Source organism: Dermacentor andersoni, chromosome 6 (assembly GCF_023375885.2).
Source record: "Dermacentor andersoni chromosome 6, qqDerAnde1_hic_scaffold, whole genome shotgun sequence".
Taxonomy (NCBI): domain Eukaryota; kingdom Metazoa; phylum Arthropoda; class Arachnida; order Ixodida; family Ixodidae; genus Dermacentor; species Dermacentor andersoni.
In genome coordinates, this window is record NC_092819.1 from 98,230,053 (window position 1) to 98,244,229 (window position 14,177).

General features: G+C 43.1%; 1 long non-coding RNA gene across 2 annotated transcripts; it reads right to left on the reverse strand.

The window, feature by feature from the left end:
- Positions 1-2,133: 2,133 nt before the first annotated feature.
- LOC129382486 (uncharacterized) lies at positions 2,134-10,542 on the reverse strand. 2 transcript variants are annotated; one of them, XR_008610573.2, is made up of 4 exons: positions 10,388-10,542; positions 9,336-9,423; positions 4,798-4,852; positions 2,134-2,230 (listed from the first exon to the last, which is right to left on the reverse strand). It is a non-coding gene; the product is annotated as an uncharacterized lncRNA (long non-coding RNA). The 2 variants fall into 2 exon arrangements; XR_008610572.2 differs by having other exon boundaries at positions 9,336-9,412; positions 10,388-10,528.
- Between the last annotated feature and the right edge of the window lie 3,635 nt (positions 10,543-14,177).

Here is a 14,177-nt window from a genome sequence, read left to right on the forward strand (position 1 = left end):
CTTCCTCTTAAAGAGGAGCGAAGCAGCAAGGTTCAGCCCTTCGGCCCTGTCGTTCGCGCCGATCTCGCGGTAGCGGCTCACCAATCAGGCGCACACTCGTGCTTTACGGGCCCGCACGCCAGCACCAGCACTGATTTCGATGACTCCGCACTTCAGATTTCATCCTCCTGCTACAGTGAACTAGCTTGAAGATTTATTGATGCGAAAATTTGTTACGGCTTGTCGCCGTGCGCGGTGTGGTATGGCCGGTCACGTATTCTTGAACACAGTAGACGCTTTAACACCCTTGTGGGTGCATTAACGGTGCTTTGTTTGTCGCTTACAACTAACAGCCTCATCCTCTAAAGGAACGTTCAACGTTTTTAGAGATAAACGAAATTTTCTTTCTTTGGGCATCATTTCTTACGATAAATCGTGATGATAGCTGTAAAAGGCGACACGAAAACAACGAAAAATTAACTTTAATTGCTATCTTGGTCGAGCGCTGGTGTCCGGAATATTGACGCGCACCAGGTGGTTAGAATGGGTGCACTTTTCAACTCTTGCGTCTCTCAGCGAAGGTGCAGTTGTGAAGTTGCTGTCGCATAAAATAAGTCTTCATTGCTTTACTGCATAAGATAATTAGCCAATAAACCAACCAACAATTTTTTTGAGTATTTAGGATAAGGGTGAGAAAAAGTGTATGAGTTGAAGGCCGCACTACGGGTTTGCTGCACGCTTTGCAGTGTGAATGATTATGAGCACTGAACATTATATGAAAATAAGCGAGAAGTTTGCAATTTCGATGAATGAAATGTTTCCTTCAAAATTAAGGTCTCCTACACTATCGTAGTTACGCTTAGTTTTATTGCACAGAGAAAGTAATATTTACAGTTCATATTTCCGAAAGAGGTGTTTGCTTCCTACCGATGTCAAGTCAGACTCCTGCCAATAAATCGAATATGTCTACATGTGCAATTAGTTACGAACAGGTTCAAGAATATTTTGCCCAATGTTTAAATCAGACGTCTTTTAAATAACTGATTCGAACTGTAGATACAACATCGTGTACATCAAAAAACACTTTAAAAGACACGTAATATTGGGCCGAAGAATAGCACCGGAATAACCACATATTCCACATTTTATTTCGCAGTATCGTTTTACACCGAAGACTAGCTGCTAGAGGCATACGCTGCGGATTGTTTTACACATTCCCTTTAATGTGAGGTGGTAGCTAATTTACACCGACGTTGAAGCTGCCATCAATTCTTTAAAGGACGCTTTTTGGGTGCGTTCTTTTCATTATTTCTTCTTTATTATTTCAAGTAATGAAGGTACATTACAATGAATAGCACTTCGACATCACATGACTGATTATTTGGGGAAAAAAAGCTCCATTTATGTTGTGTTTATTCGAGCCTACCTACGTTGTTTAACAGATTTATTATTCAATTTTTCTGGTGTCATAGTGTTTCATACAGAGACGCAACGGCTAAACTTTTATGGAAGATTCGAGGAAGAAACACTTGTTGGAAATATTTCATTTCGCAAGAGCGATTTATTACGGCACAGCTGTGATATTAAGCAAGCGAAATTATAATTAAGTCCGCATTAAACTATTCCAATCGAACAGTCGTTACCCATAAGTACAAATATTTCTTTAATGAAGTCTTCAAAATAATGCAAGAAATTGCACGTTAGCAAATGAACCACAATCATTCACAAACTCTTAACATCCAGGTGTATGTGAACAAACTACATATTTGTTCCGATTGCTGCAGTTGTATATTTAATACGCAAACCTGATAACATGTAATGTGATGACAAGACTTTCCAACGCCAATAATGGTAGGCTGTGAACATTCTTTTGTAATAACGGTAACAACAGCTGTTTGATATTCCAAAGGTATTCAACAAGGATTTGGAATAGCTTGCACTTTCCTTTGGCTCTATTATTCGTATCTGCTTTGGTTTAACGATTAACTTTGGCACACCCGTAAAAGTTATTCGAAAAGCTCATTTCTACTTGCTTTCATGCTCTCTTTATTTCGCCGTGTTATGAAGTTGATTTGTTGGAGGTCTTGAAACTCTTGGTGCATGTATTTCATAAAAGTAAAACCAAGATATTTGAAATCAGCACGGATGCAGTGGTTGGTGAGCGTAAGCAACTTTATTGAGCTGCCATGCAGTTTGATCTCGTTGGTGTTCATTCGCTGGGCCTTTTACTTGTACTTAAGTTTGGAGGTACCTGCATAGATTGAGGAAAGGCTGTAATCTTACTGCACACAAAACTTAGGATCATACTCACTGTCGACATAGCAGAGTGTAATTAACATGGCTAGATATAAACTCTTATGTGCCGACTCACCTCAACAGCAAGTATTATATTAGTAGTTTCTTTAATCATATGCCAACCGTTACAAGGCTTTCTCGCCAGTTTTCCATAGTAATTAAGCGCCATATCAGAGCAGGCAAGAAAGAGATTATATCCCACTAGAAGCAAGGGAACCGTGGTTTTCCTGTGCCAAAACCACATAAAGCCAACACGCAATGACAAGGAGCAAAGTATAGCAGGAATAACTTGTTTATTTAAAATAATTATTGAAATGATAGCTACGGGAAGATTAAGGTGGACACAGGGAGTGTAAGGCCAGTGCCGCCACTGACAACCTTAGTGTCAGACGTGCAACATTCTTTATGCCACAAAGCATTACGCGGTTTGTGAAATGATATTTTAGATCCAGTGCCAAGGCCGTGAGTGATTTGCTGATTAACACTCGAATCGTTAACTCCAGTACACATACATAAGCATGTAACAAAGTGGACGTGAAGGCAACGCTATACGGTAGCTCAATTGGTGATAGCCTCGCAGGCGTAATGAGAATACGTGGGTTCGCATTCCACTTGCGGCAAGTTTCTTTTACGTCAATTTTCATTTTTACGTATGTTTAATTTACACGTTTCACTTATTCAAACAAGTTATTGGCCGTATGGTTTCTTTGTTGTCATTGTCTGCTGGCTTTACGTGACAATAAATGACTAGTTAAAGATAAAACGCAAAGGAAGAGAGGCATCAGTTTAAGAATGGGTGTGTTTAAAGCGATGTGAAGTGTGTAGCTGTAATATTGACACATTTGAGATAATTTTCAACCAAGTATATAGTTGAAAGTCAACTAGCGCGGCAAGAAGACGCTCCAATACACAGCAAGGAAATACACTACACATGGTGCAGAACCGTTGCAGAAATCTTACAATGATAGAAAAACTGGAGGCCTAAGGACCAATTTATCAAATAAACACACAATATACAATTAAAAAAAACTACCTGGCGGTCAAACAAATACAGCCATGAATTATTACAATACCTTTACAATAACCCAAAGACTTTCGCGACATGGCTACCATCTGATCGTGCTCTGACGGTACACGCATGATTTTTGCGAGCTGATGAAATTCCCACAGTGGCTTCCTATAGTACCTGCGCATCTATATTCTAATTATATTCTAAGCATTAGCCAGCAAATGAAGTTTCAAGGCGAGCATTTTATGACCAGACGGCCAGCAGATGCAGCACTCCTCCTGCAAAAAGTTACCAGCTATCATTCAGACTTCACGTTGTAATTGTTTTTCTTTTATTCAATACAAACTTCATAAATGCTTTCGTTCAGCACATCTTAGTATCATAGGATCCTGGCCGCGTTGTCTTTTTCCACATTATAGCCACCCAAATTCTCACAACCTTAATAAGCGAAGCCTATGAAAACTAATTTCATTTCAACCATGAAATACTTATGGCTTCTAACGTAACTCATGATGACACGCAAACGTTAGACATTTATTGTTTTAGCAAAACTAATTATGGGTACTTCATGCACTCGCACTATAGATAGTAGTTATAGGGAAACAGTTGCTTATTAGGTTAAAAACAATCTATTATGATGCAAGATATTGCTGTGAGCTGTGTATGCATCCCAATGCTGTGTGATTTTTCTGAAAAATTATTCACCGTTAAGACAATCTGAGAAATCTCAATTTGCTTTACATCATGTAGGGCAATTCTATTTTTACTTTAATTACACATATTTTTCTGAGTGTATAGCCATTATTAAAATGATGAATAAGTTTTCAAAATTACACGAACATCACTACAGCCTTAAGGGCCAGGATGCTCGGAAAAGATAAAGGACCACTTTCGCCGCTATGGCACCGGGGTAAAATATCGTTCGGTGATAGTATGGCTATCGAGACAACAATCTCAATGATAGATCTTATGCCAATTCATTTCTTTCTACGTAGTCTTCTATTGCAGTGTGGTGTGTCATGCTAACAGACCCGTTCCCACACTCCGCAGTAAACTAACTTTAACTAGAAAGATTATAGGAGACTCAAGTTCTCACAAGTGACAATACAGGTACTCTGCAATGTAATTAGTTGTGTCATCATCGTGCTTGCCGCCACATGCCGATGCTTTTGATTTGCTTAAAAATTTTCACTGTTACTTGTGGCGATTTGGAGCTTTAGGCACGGTAAAAATACCCAGTGCGATAACGCTCAAGAACTAGTCGGTCGATGGGTTTCGCTTTGCATGGAGGATCAGTAGGATGTCTAAGCGCAGGAATATCTTGCTCTTCAATGGCTTGTCGGCAATTTCCCCAGAGGAGCAATTTTTTAAACGATTGTCGGGTAAATAATACTGCCAAGCAAGCTAAATGCAGCGCAAGCATGTCACGTGACACTCACGTGACCCGTTGCCAAGATGGAAACCACGCTGCCAAGATGGAAAAGCAAGGCAACTGGACGAAGTAAAGTACTCACATGCAGGCCCCACAAACGATGGCTCGCAGGTCTCGTTTGCTTCGCAGTAGTAGTTCTGCGAGCAATGGACAAATTCAATTAGTTGTTTATTTACCTGTACCTCCTTTTCTTTAATCGTGTCTCGTATTTTAGTAAAGTTTATGGCCTATATTGCAACAAACAAGCAAGCAAGGACGCAACAGACGCACATTCATCTATGACCTTGTCATGGCTCTCCTCTATGCATAGCGGTACGCCAAGTACATCAAGTTCTTTATTGATTTACATTGGGTATGGTGCAAAGGTGAGGCGCTATAATTTTCGTAGCCTTTGTGAAGGGCACCGCCATGTTATATGCTGTTATATAACGCTTGATAAAATTGTACAATCCATCCCCATGGTTCAACAAAACGTGCTATACGTGAGAAGTAAAACAATGCGCATTGCATGCCGTTTTAGGGGAGAATTAACCAGTGTGACCGACGTAATGCTGCTCACAAGACATGTCTTCAAGTTATCCTGGCTCTTGGAGAACAATGTCCATCCAAAACCATCCCATGCCAAAGTTTCCGTCAATACAACAGTAATCCAGTATCAGTATAGTCGGCAATACTATGGGACATTCTATGACAGTGGCATATAACTGTGTAACTGTCTAATTATCCGCTAATAATGACCATTCTTATTGCAGAGGTTCCAGATTTTACGGAAGGATTGGAAACCTATGAACGGGTGTAGAAGAAATGTAGAACCTTGAAATGTAGAAGACCCTGCTTCGACGCCAACGCTGTCAACTTTCTGGTGCTTCTAACCTACCATTGTGATGAATTCTTAATACGCACTCTTCAAAGCGTTTCTGTCTGTTTTATTTTATTTTTCCTTTACTAATACCGGAGTCTCTTAAAGCAAAACAAGTAGATATACCGCCGCAAATCTATGACTTAACAATTTCCTTGCAGAGTTTCTCATTTACCTTTTCGTTGCATGCATTCTGATCACATATAGTTGGCACCGTGCCAGACAACACAACATTTGTGATGCGCGTGACGTCTTACATAACGCCACATTTTGATCCAATGCCGCTAGAGCGCCGCATAAAACAAGGCACCGAGTCGGCCACTTATTATCATTTTTTTTTTCAACAGCCTCAAAAATCTGGTGATATGCTTCGTTAGCTATGAGGGAACAAAATCTTGCGCCGTGCCATCGCTTGACAAGCCCGATTCAGTTGTGCACTGGACACGGCCACAGCATACATGGGATGTGCGTCATCTTTTTTTTTTTTTTTCACGCAGAATTTCTCCGTGTAGTTTCACATCGTTTCGGTAGTGCTGTGTGGACCCCGTAGAGCTTGGGCTATAGTTAAAACCTTGAAAGAAAAATGCGAGGACACGCAAGCACTTCTTATGAGTTCTGAATGCGAAAGCGTTATTGTCCAATTCAGCGCCACTGAGCGGTAATTCGATTGAGACACTTGAGCAGCGCGTGCTAGATAGCACGACGCCTGTGCACGGCGATCCATGACACCATGCTACCACGCCCGACTACCATATTACCTAGCAGAGACGAGCAAACTGCGGCGCATTTGACGGCCACAGCTTTCGTCACGTGGGTTTGGCAATCAAAATTTCTGTCCCGGTGGCAGGCAGCAGGATGTAATAAATAAAGGCGCACGGGCCTGCTATCTAGGGATCGCTCGTTTGCCACTGGGCTTGTCAGCGTGAGGTCGTAGGTTTTAAAATCACTACCACAAACGCCTTTCTTTTCCTAGTTATTCTGTCTTCTGGTCTTCTGACTATCTCGGCTCGCGCCCATCTTACCACCCTTACGTAGCCAAAAAGAATCCATCTGTTTTGTTACCACTGCTTAAACTGTAAATATGTGCTGACGGCAGGCTCTTTTTTTTTTTTTTTGAGCGGTTTAAGCTGTTTCTGGTGTTTTTTCTTTTTTTTTTTTATTCAACGTGATTCTAACAGTCGTTCTTGTTGGTTGGTCTCGGTTGTTAGAATTTCAGTTGCGTGGGAAACAATTATTTGGCCCGCATCTTCCGAGTGGTCGGCTAGGGGGCTTCGCGGTCTGACGAACGTTGTGACATCATTCTTGTGTTGCTTTATTTTTTCGGCCAAGTTTTTCGTTTCGCCAATGTTTGCTGCCTGACAGTGGGAACATTTGATCTTATAGAGGACCTATTTTTTGGCTGGAGTCACTTAAAAGGGAAAACCTGTGTTCTGAGTACTAATAAGGAAGTTACTGCATTAAAACTAATGTAACAAAGAAGAGTAGCCTGCCTGTGCCACAGCACTATCGCTACTCGCATGAGCTCGTGGCTGCTATCCTTGGCCGAACGCTTGTGACTGCTATTCATCCGCCTGCGCCCGCTGTGAATAAATCTCTTAGCAAGTGGTGGACGTGCTGGGTTTCGACCACCCTGGAATCTCGGAGTCGCACTCTACCCCCCATCGTGCCCGACGACTCATGCACTCCTCTAACTCCTGCAACGGCGCGGGCCATTATGGTTTGTGCCGGTGCGTTGCGTCTGCGAGATCCCCCTATCTTCTCCGGCACAGATGACAAAGACGTTGAAGATTGGATCTCCTCTTATGAGCGAGTGAGCGTCCATAACCAGTGGCATGCTGTTACCAAATTGAGAAACGTCGCATTCTATGTTACGGACGTTGCGAAACTATGGTTTTTAAACCATGAAGCCGACTTCACTTCGTGGATGGTCTTCAAGACCAGCTTTACCCAAGTTTTCGGATGGCCTGCAGTACGAAAGCTTCGTGCAGAACAATGTTTGCGCACACGATCCCAAGAGGCCGGAGAGAACTTCACGAGCTACATTGAGGACATTGTTGACCTTTGCAAAGGGGTGAATGCGTCGATGTCAGAGGAGGAGAAGATTAAACATATAATGAAGGGTATTGAGGACGACGCGTTTCAAATGTTATTATCGAAGAGTCCTCACACTGTCGCTGAAGTGATAGAATTGTGTCAGGGTTACGACGAGTTGCGCAGGCAGGCTACTCTTCTTCGTTACACTAAATATATCTTGGCGAATCATAAGTCCCTGTAGAGCACACAAACCTTTCATAAAATATGACATTCAACAGAATGGATTCTTTCATTTTTTTAAATTTTTTGAATAAAACAGTTTCGTGTTTTCCACTGGGTATGGGCCACTGTTACAAAAAAGCAGAAAATCTGCAATTATTACTACAGGTGCCGTTTTTCCCTCAACAAACCTCATGCATGATTTACGTCCTCATGGCCCGGCTGCGTAGGCATGTTACTGTGCAACCTCCCATATATGTGTATGCATTTCGGCATAGCTTGTAAGCGGTGTAGCGTTCAAACATAAAAAATTGCATGATACTGAATGTGTAATCCTTGATGTGGGTAAACAATGCATTTGTTGGCATGTTACATTGGATGATATTAAACATCATATAATGCATCATGTTATGTATGTATGTTAACTGTATAGGATTTATTCGCACCGTTGGACTTCAGTGAAGCTGTGCTTGCGTGAAGCTGTGCTTGCTGTACGTCGTAATGGCCTGGCTGTCTAGATATCTTTCTGGGAAACCTGCTACATATCTGTATGCATTTGGACATAGCTTGTAAGCAGTGTAGCGTTCAAACATAAAACCTCTATGAGACTGAACCCTTTGATGTGGGTAAACAATGCATTTGTTGACATGTTACATTGGATGATATTAAACATCATAGTATGCATCATCCTTAACTGCATACGATTTATTCGCACTGCTGGACTTGAGTGAAGCTGTGCTTCGCATGTCCAACTCCAACATGTGCGTTGAATCTGCTTAAATTTTTAGTAATTCCTTTTTTTTCATGGCGCGAGCTTTGTTCTTTGCTTCGAATCACTGCTACTTCACTACGCACTGCTGCTGTCTCAATCTGTACCATTGCTAAGCGCTAGGAACACATCGATATAGGTTATTGATTGGTTTCTCTTATCCTGTATATGCTAAAAGCGCCCTGAACGACAGGATGCTGCACTCGCTTTTAGAATCATGAACACAATTATTCCTGAGGCTTGTGCTAGCTTATCAACTCCTTCAAGTAGAGTAAGCACCCGCCAAGAACCTTCGGCATCAGAACTTCTCGACGAATATTTTCTTACTGTAACGCTATTCACGTTTATTCACGTATAACTAAAGATATCTTCTAGTGGTTTTTTTTTTCCGAGTAAGCTGCGTTGTACTATGAGGTATACTTATAATTTCGCGCACCCACGTACAACACATGGGCTTTAATTTCTGGCACATGATATTGACTCGAAGAGCATTAAATGTTTTGGCCCTCTGGCATTCACTGTACATATGTCCGCAGATTATGTGAATCTGCTCAACTTTCATTCCGGCTGCAGAGAACAACTTGTGCTTTTCACTGGACTTTTCATATAAAACCAAAAGTCTTGCGGTCACAAACAAATAAAATAAACAGTGACTTTCATCACCAGTCTCATACAAGTAGACCATGCATCCAGTCGTATTTCGGTATTAATTTTTTTCTGAACCAAAAATTCTACTTACCCCACATTTCTTGCCTCGCGGACGCCCCCGTGACCCGGATCCTGGGATTCTAGCCGGCGACCCCTCGGTCAGCATCACTGCGGGAGGACTTGACAATGAAGTTTACCATAGTGCGGAGACCACGAATGCTAACGGAATCTTACATCATATAAGACGGCAAAGTGAAAATATCTGTGTGAATAGTATAGTTTGCACCTTGACCTACTGACCGTTCGCTCAGTCTTAGCTGCATGTCGGTTGCCTTATTTTCTAATATTTGAAACAATAATATTTGAAACTGGAGTAGTCTATACCCGAGACAAAGATCGTTGCGGTACGTCCACTCCGGCGTATATAGGGACGCTGTTCAAGAACGAAAACATTCTCGCATCGCTCCAGGCTACTTCCTGAATACATTAGTTCCACTTTCCATTAAGTCTTTTCCCTTAACCTCGTTTACGAAAGCTGGATAAAGTTAGCACGTAGCTCTGCTTAAGCGGCTGTAACCGGAGGTTGGCTTCGCTTAGAATGAGAAGTCAGATGGATGAGAGTCAGAAATCGTGTCTAATGGCGTCAGACGGTGACTTTCAAGATTCGCTTATACGAAAATTTATTTATGCTTGTTGCCGAGCCTTCGACGCGGCGTGGTATGGCTGGTTCAGTTTTCCGCTAAGCACTATAAACACTTTAACATTATTATGGGAGCATGAGAGGTGGCTTTATTGTTCCTAACAACTAACTCGCTCACCTTCAAACGCATATTTAGAAACTTTTACGGAAAGAAATGAAGCTTTTTTCCTTGTCAATTCGTGACGAGTAGTTATGACAATAGATATTGTAGATAAGGCGATAACTGCGCTAAATAAACTCTAATTGGTATCGCGGTCTAATTCTCACGTCCAATAAATATATGTGCATCAGAAAGTCAGAATATTTGCAGTGTTTAACTATGACTTCTCTCGGTGAAGTTTTTTATCACTGTCATGTAAAATATTGTTTATTTCCTTTGGGGTAAAGGAGTAAGCCATTCAAAAAACTTTCCCATTAAAGAACTTGGCAGCTTTGCATCATACCTGCTGAGACAAGTAGGACGGCCAGTACGAGCACGGTTGTCTTCATCCTGGCGTTCTCGGTGCTTGCAGGTGAGTGCCGATCAAAGCCTAAGCGGCACAAATCCGACGGTCTGTAATCGATCAGAATATGTTTTTTCTTTCGGCCGCCAGTGTTTATATAGCGGCGCTGTTCGAAAGTGAAAACGTCCTTGCATCGATCCAGGCGCCCTCCAGAATGTATGATCAGGAGCGTCTTTGGATGACGGCTTTCCCATAACCTTGAATGCGGAAAGTCGGTGCAGGTAACTCTGTCTGAAAGAGAGAATCCACGCGGAATGGCAATGAGCCCGATATCTGCAATGGGAATAGCGTTGTTTTTTTTTTTCGGAATGCTTCAGAGCAAAACGTAAGCGTTGTACGGCCTTGTCCTGCTTACTGTGGCTGTACTTCGGGATCTATTAGGCTTGTGCTCAATTTGAATGAAAGCTATATTCGTTACATTTATATGGGAGTATTACTCAGTTATAATGTGTTATTGAATAATTAGGTACGATGGCGTCAGTCAGCATGACCAAATATGCGGGAGGACGTCGGCCTGGCGTACGGAGAAATCAGCTAAGACAGAGAGGAACGGATTTCTACACCGATAGTAGACATGGAACTAGGCACAGATGCATAAGGATAAATACACAGTACACTTAACAGGTTTGCCGCTCTAGTGGCTAACCTCAGTTCAGATTCTGCAACACTCACATTTCCAGCTGTAGGTGCTGATTACGACCCTTAGAGGTGTGGTAGCAAAGGCTGAGGCCTAGTTCAGCCGCAAGTCACTGCGACAGGGAAGGATGCCGGGAACGGAAGGAAGCTGCAATGTACGGCTGGACAGGGAGGTTAGCGAATCGTCAAATCGACTGGCCTCCCTATGCTGGGAAAAGGTGGTAAAGGGAATGAAAGATTATAGAAAAGAGATGTCACAAAAGCCAGTTAAGAAGAACTTTGTGTTGCTGTATTTCTGAGTTGACTTTAAGTTTTAATGTGTCATTAGTCTATCCCACCTGGCTGGACTTTGTTTTTTTATGCTTTGGAGTTGTCTTTCTGTTACAATGGGACATTAGTGTACTTATGTTACGAGAATTTGGGGTGTTATGATTTCACTATGTTTGTAACGATTTTTTTAAAAATCCCAATGTGAAAAGGAGTAGCTGGCCCCAATTAAAGGCGACAACATCTCCTAAATACAATATAATAAAAAAAGAGTAAGAAATAAAGGGGAACTGGAAAGCAGTTACATTAGTTCTCCGCAAGAAGTGCAACAACGCTTTTAAAGCATTCTGTGCTGAGGACGGCTTGTGTCAGTGTCCCAGGACCGTTTCCTCCGACACAGGGCGTTTGTTAAGACCTTCTAACGCTCTTGAAAGTTCTTTCCTCTGCGCACTGAAGAGGGGAAACAAGGGATTGTGCCTGTCCTTGTGTGCTCTCTCTCTCTCTCTTTCTCTCTCTCTCTCTCTCTGTGGTCGTTTGTTTGCACAGTTATCAAACTGTTTAACACTCACAGAGCAAGTGGGCGACTGTTTCTTCTCGCCTGCAATTATCGCAGGTAGAGCTGTTGGCAATTCTGACCCGAAGTGAGCAAGCATTCGGGAAGGCCACGCCAAGCTACAAGCGCCTCATAAGCGTCTTCTCAGCTCTAGATATATTCCTGACGGAAGACATAGCCATAAATTCGGATCGAAGTTGTGCAGACAAGTGTTCGTAAATTCCCTCGAGTTTCACTATGCAAGTATAAGCTCACGTGCGACTGAACGAAGCTCAGTAGCTGCGTCTGTTCTGGATAACGGTATAGTTACGCAGTGGAGGCCATCATGAGCAGATCGGCCGGCATCATCTGCACGGTCGTTTGCGTAGGTACCGCAATGGCCCGGTATCAACTGATAAACTATGCTGTGCTTTTTTCTCTCTTGCGTGATGATAAAGTATTATATCACCTACTAAATGTTCATTCGGTCCGTAGAACAATGGCGACATAATGCACTGAAGAGCGGCCTTCAAGTTGCGGAAGATTGACCATGTCTGCGACGGTACTTCAATTACGAATTTCAGAGTGGTATGGAGGGCGGCGAGTTATGCAGCCTTCGATGATGTAAAATGCGATGTCTTTAACCTTACGGTGATGCAGTCCGCGGGGATTACCACTGCTCCTGCTGAGTTTACAGTAGAAAGTTGGCCATCTGGGTAAATGTGAAGACGCCCGCTGTGTTTCTCATGCAGAAACAGTAGTGTAGCTCATTGTAGGGCTAAAAACGACGAATATGTTTTCTTTTGGATTGCAGGAATGGATAGGAAGGCTTCGAGGAGACGTAGGCACCACAACGCTCATGGTAGTCTTGTTCCAGGCGTGAAATTAGAGGGAAACACTGAACGATGTGAAGCAATAGTATCCCTGAACCCTGAACGCAGAACGGGATCCAGAAGCAGGAAGTGAGGCGAGGCGGTGGGATGGAATCCGCGCGATATGCCTGATGAGGATTGTTAAAGCATGGGCACGAAAATATGTTGTAATTGGGTGATCACACACAATGACGATGGTCGCTGCTGAAGATGCACATCTCGAAAGGCCAAGGCATATTCTGAGTAAAATTAAATTATGGGGTTTCACGTGGGAAAACCACTTTCTGATTATGAGGCACGCCGTGGTAGCGGACTCCGGAAATTTCGACCACCTGAGGTTCCTTAACGTGCACCTAAATCTAAATAAACGGGTGTTTTCACATTTCGGCCCCATCGAAATACAGCCGCCGTGGCCGGGATTCGATCCCGCCACCTCGTGCTCAGCAGCCAAACACCATATTCTTAGTACTTGAGCTTGAATCGACTGGTGGACGTGCAGGTTTCTTCTTCGGGCCCTGCACAGCACAGGTAAGCCGGACCGCTGCCCTGCATTGTTAGGTGAGGAACGGCGATGAACGCTTCAACACAACCTGTCTCGGCATTATGAAGCGCTGGGACGAAGCCCGACCATGGCGGGATATGCAAGGGCGGATATGCCACAGCGCTGTAATCCGGGAAGAAGCCCGCTTCAGCAGGGGCCAGGAACCGGTCACTTCGCGACATGGCCCGTCGCTTGATCCGCAGTGCCCAGCCAGAGCTTCTCCTGCTGTGCCGCACCGATCAGCCCGCCGGCCCGGTCGCTCACCCCGATTTCGCCGTATCCGCGCACCAATCGGGTGCACACTCGCGCTTTTCGGCCCCGCACACCGACACCGCAACTGATTTCAATGCCCTCGCATTTCAAATGTCCTCCTACTACAGTGAGTGACCTTGAAAATTCTTGTTACGAAATTTGGTTCGCCTTGCCACCGCGCACACGACGCAAGGTCGTGTGCATCAAGTCTTCTGGTACGCTGGAAACGTTTAAACTCCCCAGCGGAAGCATAAAAGTTGCTTTGGTTGTCACTTGCAACTAACACCCTTGCCCTCAAAAAATAAGGTCGACTTTGTTGGAGAGAAAGGAGGCTTTCTTTTCTTTTGGGCTTTGTTGACGTATAATTATGATGATAGCTTGAACAGGCTAAGGAAATGGCAGGAAATAATCTTTAATTGTTATCATTGTGAAACGGTGGTGTCAGATATTTTTATGCGCACCAGGTGGTAAGAAATAGCACAGATTTCAATTCTCGCATCTCTCATCGAAGGTGCGGTTGTGAGTTTACTGTCGCATAAAATATTTCTTTATTGCCTTACCGGATTAGGGGCTTAGTCAATAAACAAACAAAATTTTCTGAGCATATAGCGTAACGGTCAGAAAAAAGTG